At 44.8% G+C, this 17407-nt stretch overlaps 1 protein-coding gene across 2 annotated transcripts in view; it reads right to left on the bottom strand.

The window, feature by feature from the left end:
- Nucleotides 1–8063, bottom strand: part of tafa4b (TAFA chemokine like family member 4b) — a 360145-nt gene extending 352082 nt beyond the window's left edge. The window contains exon 1 of one of the 2 annotated variants that reach the window (XM_063068393.1): nt 7843–8063. The gene's annotated coding sequence lies outside the window, so the exon portion shown is untranslated. The remainder of the gene's footprint in view (nt 1–7842) is intronic. The other variant, XM_063068391.1, reaches the window with a different exon arrangement.
- Between the last annotated feature and the right edge of the window lie 9344 nt (nt 8064–17407).

Genomic DNA, 17407 nt, shown 5'->3' with positions numbered 1-17407 from the left:
GGTAAGGTGTGCCAGTATTTCACCACCAATCATCAGTTATACTGTCTTTTAACACAAAGAAACATTTTTAAGAGGCTGAAAAGGATTATAAAAATTGGATGGTGCGGCCCTGAGTATATCTGAAATAAAAGATGAGAGTTTTTTTAATCTGAGGTGTTACCATAGCAGGAACTTTTCAAAGTAATATAGGTTGGCAAGCAAAGAAATGATGAATGAACTGAACATGGTGTGGGTTAGGCTGTGGTCAGCAGAGTGTTGAATGTGCTCACATCAATGCAAGGAGAAAGACTGGAGACCAGCCAGAGGAGGGTTAGATTTGTTGTCCAACAGTTAAAGGGTTTGGATGAGTTTACTTCACCACAAAAATCTGTGTAAAATTAGTTACTGCTTCACAGAAAATAAATGAATCTGGAAATTTTAAATTGATAGGAATATTAAATAATATGTCAATCCCATATTCTAGCAATTTCAATTTATGCTGGAACCATGGAAAATGAGTCAAACATTAGAATTTGCATCCAGATTTCTGATAAAGAACATGGTAAATAACTGGCAATTTCCAGAATTCCAATTTAGGCCATCAATAACTTCACAACTATTGTCATAAAATCAATTACGATAATTAGGATATACATTTACCTCCCAGTCATTTTACTCACGTCAAAGGAAGCAAATCCTCCCTATAATAATCTGAGACTCCTGATAGTCTTCCCATGAAATCATTGATTGAGAAAATGTATAATAATATCCACTGCATTTAACTGCATTACTAACTTTAATTAATTGTATTAACGTAAGTCACAAGCTGATATGGAATTATTAATCAATTTTAACTTGATTCAATGCCTATATGATCTCCATTCAGCTTTGGTTCTTAGGATGATAAAATATAAAAAAGATATTAAAGCACGTCATCTTTCTATGCTTGAAGAGCAATCAAAATTTGAAGTCACTACTTAAAAGACCAATCATTCTGGGTCACAATTTTCCTCTGATTAAAATTTTTCCTAAATATCTTTTATGCTTGGCTCCCTATCTCTGAAATCTCCTCCAGGCCGACAACTCTGTGATAAATCTATGGACCCCCAATTCTGACCTATTCCTTCCCTTCAATTTAAATTGTCCTACAATGAACAGATATGCTTTCAGATGCCTATGACAAAAACTCTGGAATTCCCTCCCTATATCTTTGTACTTTCCCCCTCTTTGGCCAAGCTTTTGCCCATCTGTCCAAGTATCCCTGCATATGGCTAGATCTCAAATTGTGCCCAACAATATTCCTGTGACGTGGCCTCTACTTACCAAGGGAGTTCACTGCCGGTGTGATTACTGCTGTTTACATCACCCCACCCCTCGGTACCAGAGCTGGTGAAATACTGCTGGAGATCTATGGCGCCATCTGCTGCCCCGATGGTGTCTTCATTGCTGATGGTGACTTCAATCCTGACAACTTAAAAACAGTCCTGCCAAAGTTCTATCAGGAAGTCAACTTCGCAAGTATTACAGCTGGTTTATACCAATGTTCGTAGAGCCTACAAGGCTGCCCCATCCCCAGATCACCTTGGATACTCAGGCCACCTATCTATTTTGCTAATCTCTGCACACAGACCACTGGTCAAACAAGTCAAACCAGTTCACAGGGAGATCAGAACCTGGCCACAAGGTGCCACCTCAGTGCTGTTGAACTGCTGCAAAAGCACAGACTAGAGCATATCCAGGAAGATGGCTACCAACAAACATAGATGAAAATGTACAATCGGTGACTGGCTACATTGGAAAGTGTACTGAGAACGTAACGGTGATTAAACACTACACTGCTTGGGCAAACCAGAAACCATGGCTGACTGCAGGGGTTCGTGCACTGCTTAGGGATCGGGAAGATGCCTTCAGATTGGGGACAGGACGACTCTGAGGTCAGCAAGAGCTGTGCTCTCCCGTACCACCAGGAAGGCAAAGCATAAGTCCGCACAGAAACTCAACAGACATCCTTGTGACACCAGGGATACCCGGCACATTTGGCAAGGTACACAAAACATAACTGATTACAAGTCCACCCTCCGTGTCAATGAAAGTGACGACTCCCTTCCTGAAAGGCACAATTTGACAGACTGAATGACGTGACATTGAGGGAAGCCCCCTCTCCCCTGAGGAACAGGCATCCTGTCTGGCTGCAGCCAAGGTGGAAAGGATCCTAGTTAGGGTAAACTACGCGGGGTCAGCAACATACTTGGTCAGATGCTGAGGGACTGAGCAGCCTAGCTAACAGAGGCCTTAACAGATATCTTTAATGTCTCTCTGAAATAGTCCACTGGCCCTGCGGGGTTCAAGGCAGCTGTCACCATTCAGTCTCCAATGGTAACTAACCCAAACGATTACTGCCCAGTGGCATTGACTTCAACTATCATTAAGTGCTTAGAGCAACTGTTAAAGGGTCATATAAAATCCCACCTCCAGCTACTTTGGACCTTTTCCTATTCTCCTACTGCTCAAGCCAGTCCACAGATGATGCCAAAGCCTCAGCCCTCCACTCCATCCTGTCCCACCTGGAAAACAATGCCTCATATGCCAGGATGTTGCTCAACTTCAGCTCAGTGCTTAACACGATCATACCTCAGAGGGTGGCGGGTAAACTGTCCTCACTGGGACTCAACACCGCTCTCTGTAACTGGATCTTGGACTTCCTGACAGAGAGACCCCAGTCAGTCAAAGTTGGCAGCAACACCTCGAGCTCCATCACGCTGAGTACTGATGCCCCCCGGGGCCCGGGGGCTGTTCAGGCTGCTGACTCACGGAATGTACTGCCAGACTCAGCTCAAACCGCATCATCAGGTTCGCTGATGACACAACAGTGGTTGGCTTCAACGGCAACAATGATGAGTCGGCGTACAGAGGGGAGGTAGAGAGGTTTGTGAATTGGTGCGAGATCAATGCAAACTAGACAAATGAGATGATTACAGAATTCAGGAAGGCACAGACTGACTACATCTGCAGATCAATGGCTCTGGTATGGAGAGAATGAAGAGCACAAAGTTCCTCGGCGTGCACATAACAGATGATCTAACCAGGTCCCACAACATCTCCTCACTAGCCAAGAAGGCACAGCAGCGTCTATATTTTCTGAGGAGATAGAGGCGGGCTTGCAAGGTGCAAGGCTCCCTGCCCCCACTCAAACAACTTTCTGCACCATCGAGCACGTCCTGACTGGCTGCATCGTTGTGTGGTATGGAAGCCACAATGGCATCACACCACAAGACTGTACAGAAGATAGTAAAAACAGCCAAGAGGATTATCAGGGTTTCCCTCCCCCCTCCCCACCATTTGTGACATTTACCTGGAGCGTTGCAGACTCAGGGCCCGAAGCGTTGTTGAGGATCCCTACCACCCATCCCACAATCTCTTTGACCCGCTACCGTCAGGAAGGAGGAACAGAAACATCAGGATGAGGACTGGCGAACCGGGCGACAACTTCTTCCCTCAGGCTGTGCGACTGATGAGTACCCGTCACCATGGACTCATCACTAAGACAACAAGCTGATTAACGTTTACTGTATTGTCTACTGTTTACCTGTGCTGCGCACAGTGTGCATTTTGAGTTTATATTTTATTAACTTATTTATGGTAATATTTTGCTTTGTCTACTGCATGTTGTAAAGGGGCTGGAAGAGTATTGTTTCATTTGGTTGTACAGTATATATGTGCTGTCAGATCACAATAAGCTTAGAACTTGAAACAGTGTTCTTCCAGCCTCTGAACATTAAAGGGAACAGTGCGAATATTAATGTTCAGGGCTCTTGCTGACTTTCTAACTTCAGCACCCATTAAGTATACAGCACAACACTGCTTGATGTTATAGTCCTGTGGTATAAAATATTAGTATTGCCACTTTGAATAACTGAGGCCATGGTGGGACGAAGGATTAGTACTTGGCTTGTTATTATTCTGTTTCAGGGTTCATGGAAGAGTTGGATCAGTGGAAGATTTCTTCACTCTGACGTTAGACTGTAGGATGACCAACATACTATTCTCCGGATATATTTGCAATACATGGAAACCACAATCACATCCGTCTGGAGAAATGTTCACAAGTCAAGCCAAAGATAATTTGAGCTTCTGGACTTCAGATGTTTCCTTCCCATTTGACCATTTGCAGATAAAGCAACGCCATCTGCTGCTGCCCCACCATCGTCCTTCTCGGTCTCCAAACATGGGCCTTAAAGCTATTGTCAACTCCATGCTTTCAAAATCTTTGGATTTAACCACTGACGGCAAGTAAAACTGACGAATTTAAACGGGTCAAAATATGCAAATAAAAGATTTTATTGAAATCAACCATCTGACGAAAATTATTCGACTTGAAACGTTAATCTTTCCGTTTCTCCCCTTCACGATGGCCGACCTGCCCAACTGCTCCTGTTTCTCTTTGATGTTAGCGCTGAGCCTTTAACCGATGTAGCATTGGCTCCCTCTGGTGGATCTCATTGCACTCACTACCCGAAAACATTTACACGGCAACGGCTTAAATAGAGAATGGGCAGCGAGTCAATTAAAAAATCACTTAAACAGCACTAAGTTCCTAATATTAACTCACAGGATGAAAGTTTAGCCTACAAAAAATTCAAATATTATGTTATACTCTGCAGTAGAACAGATAAAATTTAATTAATTTTATCGGTGATTTTAGACGCTACATATAGAAAATACGATTATCTGCTTTAACATTACATGACCCAAGTTTGTTTTATTGGATTCTCTAGAAAGGAACATGAAATACCGGATCAGCCAAATATTTAGATCTTTACTTGGAAACAACGGAAGAAAATGCATTTGAAAAGATGTTTGCTCCCCACGCCTATTATGCAGATAGCATCCTAGCGCACAATGCTTCAGTTTACTGAAACCCAACAGGTAGATGAAGGTGGAAAGTAAATTACCAAGCAACATTAACCCAGAAGCTTACAGCCGATTGCTTTGTATTGACACTTAGCTGCACAGTGAACTGAAACAATTATTCACGCAAGAGATTCTGCAGATGCTGGAAATCCAGAGCAACACACACACACACACACACACACACACACGAGTGCGTTTTGGACATGAACTCTGCAGGTCAGGCAGCATCTATGGAGAGGAATAAAACAGTTGGGATAAATTTAAAATTTGTAAAATAAAATGTAAACTTATCAATTCCGTTGAAGACAAAATCTTTCGCCATTCTGTGAATCCCGTGCTGTGGACAGGGAATTGATCAGTTGTATAAGTGATTATTCAAGGGTGATGGAGTACTGTCGATCTGAGTGATCAGAGGTGACGAATGCTACGTGTTTCTGTGATTAGAAAGAGGACCAATTGCAGTGAAGGGCGAAATAGTGCAATTAGCGGCAGAATAACTTTATGACGACCTTCCCGGGGTCTGTAATTACACATACCGTCCCTTCTCTTTCTTTAGACGCCGCTGGCACTGCTTTGGACGTCACGTCCAGTCATTAAAGACACTTGAGGGTTGAGCAAATGAGCAATCCGACTCCCCCTCCCGGTCCACACAGCTCCTTCACTATCAATATCCACTCCGAAAAGTTTGGCACTCAACCTGATTAAGACTGGATAGTTTTTGACTTGATTGATTTACCTGTCAGCGCTTTTTCCAAGAAACATCAGTATTCAGGCAGTGCGACTGCACGTCCCGTGGCAGTGATTACCGAAACAATTGGAACTATAATACTGGCAAGAATTTTAAACACGCGATGGCCTTTTATTCAGCTAAAGCCATAATTTTATTAATATATACCAAGTACTTAATCCGTTATATCAATGCATTTACAGGAAATATGATTACAACTTCTAAGAGTGCGCTGTGCATCACAAAAGGCTAACGGGAACTCTAGTGGTGGTGTATGAACGTTACAATGGCACCTGGAATATGTACGATAGCAAGGCAAACATGTAATGTAAATGTGTGAGTCTGTTGCTTTCTGTGCTGTGAAGGTGGCGGGCGCACGTTCGACTTTGTAGGCACTTTATCTGCAGCTATGTATGTGGGGGCCACGTTCGTTCTCAAACTACCTTCATGTCGGTATCTACGGTTCGACACGACACCGAGTGCGTGGGGCTATTGTCTGAAGCATTTGAAAGGTCCGGTCACCGAATAACGAGATATGACGTTTTCAAGATTTTAGCGCTGACAAGCTGCTGCTAAAAGTAGGTTTGTCAACACCCAGAGGAAAGGGCCCGTTCGCCCTGATTTGACAACAAGCCTCTTCCGCCAATTCCATTCTAGTCCGACAAATCTTAGAACATTGGCATGGCTTTAATTAAGGAGGTTTAAAGGGCACTGTTTCCATCTCGTTCAGAGGCTGGATCAGTAATGATCACACTTGCTCAAGCGTTGCAGCCGAGGTTCAGGCGCTTAATCCAAAGATGTAAATCCACTCGGTTGACCCCTCCCACCACCCTCCCCCCGGGCCCCGGACAAAAATAAACTGCGAATTAATGTTTGCCGGTCAGGAGAATACTAGGTTTTGCGGAGTTCGACATACAGAAGCGAGACACAGGAAGGCATAGTGAGCACGCTAAGTGGTTAAGAAACACGTTGTGTGTGTGTGTGTGTGTGTGTGTGTGTGTGTGTGTGTGTAACTGGGGAAAGGAGAACACGTTGAGGTGCTGAATAAGGGTGGGGGCTCTTGTGTGAAATGCCCAGAGTACGAACCAACTCGGAGAGTTGTTACGTGAATAGTGTAGCCTTTATAAATAGAAATCAGATATTGAAGAGACACTCGCAGAGAGACAAAGGGTAGCTTGTGCGGAGCGCCGATGCACTGAAACCCGAGAGAATAGAGAGAAAGCCCAGTTGATAGAATCCGTAAGAAAGTGCGGCTTAAAGGTTGAAGGTAATATTGGTGCTGGAAGTGCGGGGACTGCATCAGTGAATGAAAATTGAAGCATCACAAAGCTTTCTGACAATCCCGCTTCGGGGGAGCTCAGTGAAGGCAAGAGCGCCCATTGGCTCGTGGGGCATAAAACCCGTTTCCCAATCGTGCCAATTGCATTTTGGCCACAACCGAGTAACAGGGTAGGAGCGTTTTGTCCGTCAGAATCAGCCTTTGTGTTAATATGCGTGGCGCTCCAATATGTGAGTTGCAGCGGCCCTGCTAGTCTGCTGTTGACCGCCGGGCTAAGTGACCTTTGATCAGCGCTTTCTCCACACATTCGAAACAGGAGGATTTCCTAGTCCAGCTCAGCCAAGCTGGGTTCTTCGTCAAATGTCACCTCAGCTGCGCCAGAAAAAAAAGTCAGGTCTGTAGCTAACCAGTGCAGTTTGAAAGAATGTCCTGAAAATCAACTGCACCAGCCCCACATCAAAAAAGAAATCTGTGTAAGTAATAAAGTAGGGGGAGAATTAAATACAGGTCCACGGAGTATTTCCGTAATAGATTTGCAATTACAGCAGGGTTCTCGCAAACTGGCATGCACATGCCAACACTCGGGCACATTTGGGCACAGTATACACTCACTACAACGTGGAGACATATTTAAACATGTTCGAACAGCGCTCACTAGGGAACATTGATTTCTCCAAAAACTAACTGACTGGTAGCAACAATTGGGAAATATAGAAATTTGTTCTTAAAATGGGGACGGTCTAAGCGAGATACCTCCTAGCGTTCCTCCACCGCCTGTGTCATTCAGGCTAACTTACACGATCACTGCGTGGTTGGCTGTTTCGCTGTGTCGCCTCAACTTTTTTGGAACACGGGCGGGTCACCGGGTAACATTCCCGCCCTCAAACCCAGCTGCAACGGACTTGAAAAGTTCAAGCGGGAAACTTCTGACCTTTATCTCCCTCACCTTGGCGAATCGAAGGCGGGTCTCTGCCGGTTGTGAGCGTCCGCTGTCCGTAACTGAGCAATTCCTCAAACACATCCCATCGAATAGAAACACCCAGCTGTGGAGGGATGGTTACACCGGACCGAGCGAGGATGAGACAAGCGTGAGGTCGAGCATCGAGTTGGGAGCTGAGACTGTATTCAGTCTAATGTGGAAGAGCTGCGGGCTGTATCGCTCACTGCCCAGGGAAGGTCCCTCTCCTTCACCACCTCACACGAAGACAACGCGGGACTTTTTCTGCCTCATTTATCCATCGCTGAGCCCTCCGGTGTCAAGTCGGCGCCTGAGCTGGGGTCAGCACTGTTAAAAGTTGCTGCAGTTGACGCGTTGCTGCTTTGTAGAACGGCGAGTGGCTCGGAACTCCCTTTATCCCACTCGCCGCGACCTCCTCACTGGATCCCCCTAGACGCCGCCCGCGTCCACGGCTGTGCCTGGCACTTTCAGAGGGTTAGAGCGGAGCTCGCAACGCAGCGGACGTGATGTCCTCACTCCCCGCCATCGCCTCTGGACACGAGTCAGTGAGGGAGAGACCCGCTCCCATTCCCGCCCAAGTGACGCGAATTCCAGGCACGCCCCCCCCCCCGCCGGCTCCCGCCCACACCAACACACACACACCGCCCTCGAAAGGAGTCCCTATTTCTCCCCAACCCTCTCCACATCCACCTCAGCTATCACTGGCAGCGGCCACAGTCCTCCGGTTTTAACTTTTTTGCGTTCTTCCATTAGGGCGAGGAACAAACCAGGGTTCATCTGTTTCCTCCGCTTCAGCTCCCCTGCTTTTGTTAGAAATAACGCGGGAGGATTAGCCGCGATTCAGCTCAGTGGAGTCTCGCCCGCAATCTTATGCTGCATTAACCTCTCTGACCAACAGAAGGATGCAGGGGTTACACTTAGTGCTGAAATTTTAATTCGGCATGATCTTCAGAGGTTTCCCCCGAGGATTCTTTAAGTTGTGAGATCGTTGTTGCAAAGTATCGCCGTCGGTACTCAGAAACACAGCGCCTTGCTATTAGTAGCCGGCAAGGAGATTTCATGCATTCTGTGTAACACCAAGTTACCTGGGCTGCGATCCGGACCGCTGATGTGTAAAGGCTTGGAGCGGTCCGGAACACTGCTGTCTGATGTCTGTGGGGATCTTTCCCCCGACCTGTCCGCTTTGGACGGATTCCGCCTTAAATGCGCCCTTCTAATGCAGCTTTGTGGAAGCCAGCGTTGAGCTTGAAACTGGACCCGTTCAAAGCTCATCTGGGTAATCTGTGCGTGCTAGCCTACTGACTTAATTGAATGCAAACATTTTAAATGTATTAGATTTAATTTGGTCCGGAATGAGTGTCGGAAACCGTAGCTCGCTGTCCAGGTAATGAGGCAGTGGCTTTGCAAGTCTCCAAGCATTGCCAATGCGCAGATCTTTCTGTAGTGAAGGGTTCTTGAAAGCAACTTGACCGAGAAGGTGTTGGTCGACCTCCTGACTACCGATGGATTTCATTTACTGGTGAATATTAAGCGGAACTGCAATATGTCGTATTTATACATAAACTGAATTTAGAAAGACCTAAAACAAGGGCGCCGAAGATCAGACTTGAGTTATGATTGCATTTCCCAGGGAAATCCCTAAAACCATGTCATTCTTTCATTGCCACTAGTTCTTTCAATGGGGAACACGGCCTCGACTGCGAGCGGGTTCTGTCACGTATCACCGGCTCAGCGCGCGGAATGGATAGAATTAACCCTTTCTGCATCTCTCCAGAATTATACACCAAACAAGACCCAGCCTTCCCAAGGACTATTCCTGACTATTTCCCCATGCAATTCAGAGTGAAATCTGAAATAATAAAGCGAATATACAAAGGCTTGCATTCCACACAGCTTACTTTTACTTAGTGTTGGGGGGTGAGCAGATTACAGAAATTTAGGGCTAATAATGGATTAACATGATCAGATCTAGCAAATAATGAAGAGTTACCTCAACGTACAGTATGACTGGCTGTCAATAAATACAAAAGGAATGGCTGATGTTTTTGAATCTTCCTTTGATATTGTTTTGTTCATTGACGTTAGTTAAAAAAACTGCACGCCTGATTAAGACTAGAATATTAGTTTTAGCACTATAAGAGATTTAATTAACAATTCAAGATGAGTCAATATATAAGAATGTTTGGTTGACAATGCATTGAGGAAATGACAATATAGCAACAGTGTTAACAGCAGTGTGACACAAATAACCGACCAGGCAGCATCAGAATCCGAAGCAGGTTCAATATTACCGGAGTGTCGTCAAATGTGCTGCCTTTGCGGCAGCGGTACCATGCAATAGATTTTGGAAGGGGAGGGGGAACCGTGAATTATAGTAAATATATATACGTCATTAATATATATTAAATAGTTAAATTAAATAAGTAGTGCAAAAATAAAAATTAAATGTAATGAGGTAGTGTTCATGGGTTCAATGTCCATCCAGAAATCGGATGGCAGAGGGGAAGAAGCTGTTCCTGAATCGTTGAGTGTGTCCCTTCAGGCTTCTGTATCTCCTTCCCGATGGTACCAAATGAGGACAAGGCATTACCTGGGTGATGGGGGTCCTTGATGATGGATGCCGCCCTTTTGAGGCATCGCTCCTTGAAGATGTCCAGGATAACAGGGAGTCTGGTGTCCATGATGGAGGCTAATGCGACGTTAAGAATTAATACGAATGTAATAATACTTGCAGATGGTATAATGTGACTGGCCAACATTACAGCATTGGTCACTGAAGATTAGACATTGATTGACATTCAGTCTTAGTGACAGTCAATTCATTAATACCCCACAATATGATATTCGTGATTAATCGACAGGACGGCATCGGTAAGTGACTGACATGACAAAAGAGTGATCGGATTTGACTGCATTATGAATAATTGACAAAGTGGTATTGGGGACAGCAGAACTAAGAACAAAAACGTTTGTAATCATCGACTGGTACTCAGTGAGTAATTTACTCCACGTTTTCAGATTAGGTTTTGCACTAAGTTCTGGATAAAATGTTCCCCACTATAGAGGGCAAAAATGCACTGCGTAACGTGTACTATATTGATTCGAAATAGGGATCTCCTCTGGGCAAATAGTATAAGAGATGACATTATTTCGAAACTATACCTAGTTCAAGATGAAGCGGTACAACAGAGTGGGTGGAATTAATGTTATGGTCTCTCATGGATAAAGTTACGGTAAAGTCCCTGATCTTTTTTCAAATAAGAATTGTTCCTTTTATCAAAACGGAGCCCGCAAGTAGTTTATCTTGCGCCGCAGTAAACCCATCACCCCCTCCACCGCCAATGTGTAACTCCCGAGACTTTCAGCTAATTAAATATTTATCATACAAGCCACGCATTCTTTATCTAGTGTTTTCATTGGCCATCTCTACGGAATTTATCTATTAAGAATCGCCATAAATCTAAACTCCCAAACCAGCTTCCCGGAAAGCGCATTTGTGTGCGGGTTTATTGATGAATATGTTTCTTGGCGCTGTGCTTCCTGCCATCTATGAGGAGACAGTATTTCCAAATGAACGCATTGTCGCCCCCTTCGCAGAGCTGCGAACTACTGTCGGGACAATGTCCACGTTTTTGTAGAACAGTGGACATTGCACATGGTCATTCCTCTCATTCATTGGCACTATTGTGCCCAGTCATTGGCACTATTGTGCCCTGACCAAGTGTGACGGACATTGCACAAAGTTACTTTACAAAACTGTCTCCGCCCGCTCAATCTTTTGTGGGAATAGAACTCCAGAAATGCGCAGAAATCTGCAGCTCCTCGGATAAATGGTCCAAGAGTGAGCCAACAAGTTCTCATGCGGCGTGGATGCAGTACTGTATTAATACGGGCAGTAAAAGTAAACATGTGGTTTGATAATGAAGCTATGCCCGAAAAAAAATAAACGGACAGCTAGCCAGAGGAACTCAGCGAGTCGCGCAGCATCTGTGGTGATGCTGCGTCGGGTGAGTCCCGATGCAAGGTTGATGCATCGATGCATCGATGCTGCTGCCTCGTACAGTTCCTGCAGCTGTCTGGCATATCCTCGAGATTCCAGGGACTGCGGTCCCTTCTGTGTCCTAATCCTGCCTCACCCTGCCACCAACGTAGAAACGTGTCAGAAGAACTCCTGAAAAACCCCTTTTCCTTCCACCTTCTCCAGCCCACTGCTTTTGAGGGTAACTCATCAAATCGCAATCGGCCCCAGTTATCCTCCAGGAATGCAAAAAAGGCTGCAATTCATTGAAACTCCTTTAAATTCTTACTATTCTACTTCCACTGTAGTGTAATAGTCTAATTTAATCGAATCTACCACAATAATGTTCTACTGTTCTCTGTTCTAGGTAATGTCTTACAAACTAATAAACTGAAGTAAGTTCCCAAGAACAAAAATATAAAAGTTTTGATGCACTGTTTTGAGTTTTGTTCATCTGTGCCATTATATTTATAGATACTCATGTATGTATGTTTGTATATATAGATATACAGTATGTATACAGTACTGAGTAAAACTCTTGGGCACATATATATAGGTAGGGTGCCTAAGACTTTTGTCAGTACTGTAGTCACTGTACTGCTGCCAAAAAAAAACGAATTTCATGACATATATGAGTGATGATAAACCCGATTCTGATATGGATCTCTTTTGAGAACTGAGAGTGGGAAGGGGGCATGATTTTCCTAATCATGGTTAGGAAAAGGGGAACATAGAACATAGAAAATCTACAGCACATTACAGGCCCTTTGGCCCACAATGTTATGCCAACCATGTAACCTACTCCAGAAGCTGCCTAGAATTTCCCTACCGCATAGCCCTCTATTTTTCTAAGCTTTCTTAAAAGACCCTATTGTATCCCGGAAGACAGAGGGAAGGGAGCAGGAAGCACTAGAGAGACATTTTGTAATGATCAATAAACCCAATTGTTTGGAATCAGACAACCTTGCCTGGTGTCTCAGGATTGGGTGTGTCTGCACCTGCGCCACCCCCTTTCACCCCCCCCCACCCTGGAACTCTGGCTCTCCCACCCGTCCACCTGTCTCACACTCCTTCCGCGGTGCTCCATCCTCACTGTTCCCAACATCCTTTGCCCCCATCGGATTTACAACTCACTGTCCGCTCCAAGTTTACAAATTCAATACTGTGTAAACATCTAAAGTCTCAGGCACCCCAGCAATATATATATATATATATGCCTAAGACTTCCTCACGGTACTGTATATATATATATATTAGATTATGAGATTATGAGAACACTCAGTCCTCTTTTATTGTCATTTAGAAATGCATACATGCATTAAGAAATGATACAATGTTTCTCCAGAGTGATATCACAGAAAACAGGACAAACCAAAGACTAACACTGACAGAACCACGTAATTGTAACATATAGTTACAGCAGTGCAAAGCAATACCATAATTTGATGAAGAACAAACCATGGGCATGGTAAAAAAAAAGTCTCAAAGTCCCCGAGTTCCCCAATAGCAGGCAGCAAAAGGGAGAAACTCCCTGCCATAAATCTCCAGGCACTGTCAACTTGCCGATGTATGTGTGTGTGTATATATATATACACACACACACAAACTCTATGTAAATACACATAGATATACAATGCAAATTTATTTTATAGTGTCACATGTTCGTTTTCTTTTACATAGCACCATTGCAAGCCAGGTAGCCCCTAAATACATCCAAACAACAGGAATTCTGCAGATGCTGGAAATTCAAGCAACACACATCAAAGTTGCTGGTGAACGCAGCAGGCCAAGCAGCATCTATAGGAAGAGGCGCAGTCGACGTTTCAGGCCGAGACCCTTCGTCAGGACTAACTGAAGGAAGAGTGAGTAAGGGAAAGCTTTCAAATCCCTTACTCACTCTTCCTTCAGTTAGTCCTGACGAAGGGTCTCGGCCTGAAACGTCGACTGCGCCTCTTCCTATAGATGCTGCTTGGCCTGCTGCGTTCACCAGCAACTTTGATGTGTGTTCCCTAAATACATCCTTTTGGATTCACCACCGGACGCAGACCCTTAATGTCTGGGTTCATTTGGGTTATTGCTGAGCAATAACAGAACATTGCCAACTGTTAAAAAGATTGTTATGTAGTTCTAAGTTGAGCCCTTAATTGGGGTGACTACATACCAAATTTTAAATGAAACCAGGGTTCTGACTGCTGGCACTCCCCATGACAAATGGCTGGTGTTATTTACTCCTTACTTATTTTTTATTTCTCATTTATTAATCTTATGTGCATTGAAACATACAATGAAATACATATTTTGCATCTGCAATACAAAGATGTGCTGGGGGCAGCCTGCAAGTTCTGGTTCCCACAATGCTCAGCAAAGCAACCCCTTTTCCACCAAACACACACAGATGGGGTCGCCAACCACAGGAGAGTCCAGCTCTGGGCCTCACACCTCCCAATTGTGATCTCAGGGCTTTGATTACCAGGCTTCAACTCAGGATTCACCAATCAAGGCCCTCGGACTTCAGAACCTGCCAACCAGCTTTGCACCTCCAATCCTAGACTTGTGACCCCAAGACCCGCCAACCTCAAAGATTACCAGCCCTTGTTTTTGGGACCCACAGACGTCAGGTCTCTGTCCTTGGTTTCCAACTGCAGAACAGTCTGATGTGAACTCCCACTGCTGGCTTCTTCCCCTATCTCCCCTATCTCTACATTTACAGTCCCTGTCCTCTCACTCCCCTCATAAGACCATAAGACAAAGGAGCAGAAGTAAGCTATTCGGCCCATCGAGTCTGCTCATCACTGTCCCTACCCCTAATTTGGACGCTTTTTTTCAGTGAGCCCTGATGTCTTGCAACAATCTGGCCCTATACGGTGTATAATGTTAGAAGATTCAGATGACAGGTCGTCTTTATTTTGTTGCCAGCATCAGCTTGTTCGGATGGATTTCTTGGTGGTGAACCACAGTGTCTTTCTGCAGCAACCCTTCCATTTGTATACTTACTTACTGCCCATTATGCTGCTCACATTTAGGACAGCAATGAAGATCCTCCATCTCTGGCAGAGTTCAAGACTTCCTTCACCGTGTCAGTAACTTCCTCTCAGTTTTCACTACTGTCAGTCATGCAAGTCCTGGGTAGAGACTCAGGAATACCATCACACTGAAATGCAGAACGATTCTTCATTGCTGTTTCTGTCGCTAGCCCTGAGATGAATTCCCCATCCAGGAACACATGTGGACTACTCTTTATCTGTCCTCTACCCTTTGACTTGTTTGGCACGGGTGATTCTACCAAGAGCCAAAGCACAAAGCCCTGACTCCAGCCAACATAGCTCTCTGGATCACTGAGGCACACAAGCCTCCAGACCACGATAAGGTTGTGGTCCTCTTGGAGGGTTCCATTTGTGTCAGAACATCTTTCCTCCCCCCACCCCAAAACATGTACAAACATGTAATCAATAGGAAGTCAAAGTTTTTTTAAAGATATTTTTGACAGCAGTTTAAAGATCCGTCCCTTCACTGCTATAGTAAACACGACCCCCACTGCTTTTTGGGCATATGGTGGCATCACAGCACACCTGACCCTTCATGATGTTCCTTCCTACAGATTATGCCTAATCTGTGCCTGGCCCCATTCGATTGCAGCTCCGTATTGCCGGTGTCTATATTCACAAAGGTGACTGCCCTTGTAGGCTCATTGTTTCTGCCTGCTCTTGGCCCGCTGAACATACCTCATCATATCTCAAATCGGTCTTGCCCACCTTGTCCGCTCCCTTCCCGCTTACATCTGGACATCTTGCATGCTCTTCATTTTAAGAACCTCCAGTTCCCTGGCTGCCACTGCCTCATCTTCACATTGGGCATCCAGTATCTCGACACTTCCATTCCCCACCAGGAGGGTATTCGGGTTCTCAGCTTCTTTCTGGAACTGCTACACCGCTGACCCTACCTCCCCAGCCCTGCTTAAAATGAATAACAATACACGGTTATCATTAAGCAAATTATTTTTTTAAAAAACACACACACAGAATAAACGGCATATGTCGGAGATGTGAATTAAACAGAGAAAATGCTGGAAGTAAGCAGATCAGACAATGTCCATGGGGAGAGAAACAGTTAACATTTCGTGATGATGAGTTTTTTTTTACCAGATATCGGAGCCACTGGAGAATTCTAGCATTTTACGTTTCTATTCAGGTAGTGAGTAATAACCATACAACTGGGTCTGATCACTGAACTGAGTAAGTTGTACACGGATCAGTGAGACCAATGCAGCGAGTCCAGCTCAGCACAGAAGGCGAACGAAATTACAATTCTACAGTTAACTCGGGTACTTGGAGGAGGAAAGAACCAGTTAGGAAGAGATTTATAAATGTCATCCCCGGCTGTCAAACAGAACGAATGACTGAGGAAATTTCAGCTACCGTACCAGTGTTCATTCTCAGAACTCAGAGACCAGAAGTGGGTGTTTGTGGACTGTACTGATGCAGGGAGTTAATTGTTTTCCGGTTTTAAAAAAAACAGCGGAAGATAAAAAGTGATCGAGTTATTTTTGTTTGGTTTGATTTCTGGTGAAGGAGCTGTGATCGTCGACGCAAAAATGGAAGATGCAATCACACCTTGTATTTAGGCAGCTCTTGGTACTTAGAAGCATGCAGCGGAACTGGACGGGCGGGAACTGGTGCCAGCGTGTATGGGGGAGCGGGTGGGAAAGAGTCGCTTTTGAAGAGAATTTGTCCGAGATTTGCAGTCCTGGCACATCGGGTTGTAGCGTGTTCCTAGCATCACCATGATCACATTTTGTTTCGTTAGGATGTAGCTTTACCAAATTCCAGACGTGCCCGTATGTGATACTTTGTAATCGAGATTCATTCGTTCCAAACGGGTCTTTTTGTAGAAATACATGTTATACAGGGAGCTAACCCGCTTGTCTCACTGGAGAAATGCAACACAGCCCTATAGGCTGTGGTGCAAACACACCCGTCCTCAAGTATCTGGATGCGGCTCTGCCTTATCTCCCAGCACTAATTTCTGCTTTGATCTCTCGCTGGAGAATTATGAACAATGCCTTGGTTAATCCACACTCTTCACCAAGTGATTTGATGTCTTGATGAATTAGTCCAGGTGCCAACCTCTTCCTCTGTACAAAAAGCAAATTAGCGAGCTATTGGAATTCTGATGAGTAATGGATCAGGGCGAAGGATCAAACGCGAAGCTGGCCTGCCCACGGGTTTATCCTTTATGCTGTGCATTATATTCTTTTACGTGGGCTGTGCCTGCAATTAAACTGATAAGAGGGCACACAAAGAAAAGTATTGTTGCTTCTTCAACGAAGAAAACATCTGTTTCAGCGTTGCCCAATATGAGTGCCTGTGTCTGGCGGTGATATTTCGCAGGTTAGACCTTTGGATGATCCCCTCCAGCTGCCCAGCAGGGTTTCTTTGTATGGGTCAAGAAGAAATAATGAGGTTGATCCTCCAGCATAAGGCTCCAGTATGTCCAACTTGCTCAGCGCAGACTACGTGGAAACGGGCTGGTGTGATG

This window comes from Mobula hypostoma, chromosome 15 (genome assembly GCF_963921235.1).
Source record: "Mobula hypostoma chromosome 15, sMobHyp1.1, whole genome shotgun sequence".
Taxonomy (NCBI): domain Eukaryota; kingdom Metazoa; phylum Chordata; class Chondrichthyes; order Myliobatiformes; family Myliobatidae; genus Mobula; species Mobula hypostoma.
This window is presented reverse-complemented; position numbering and strand designations above follow the sequence as displayed.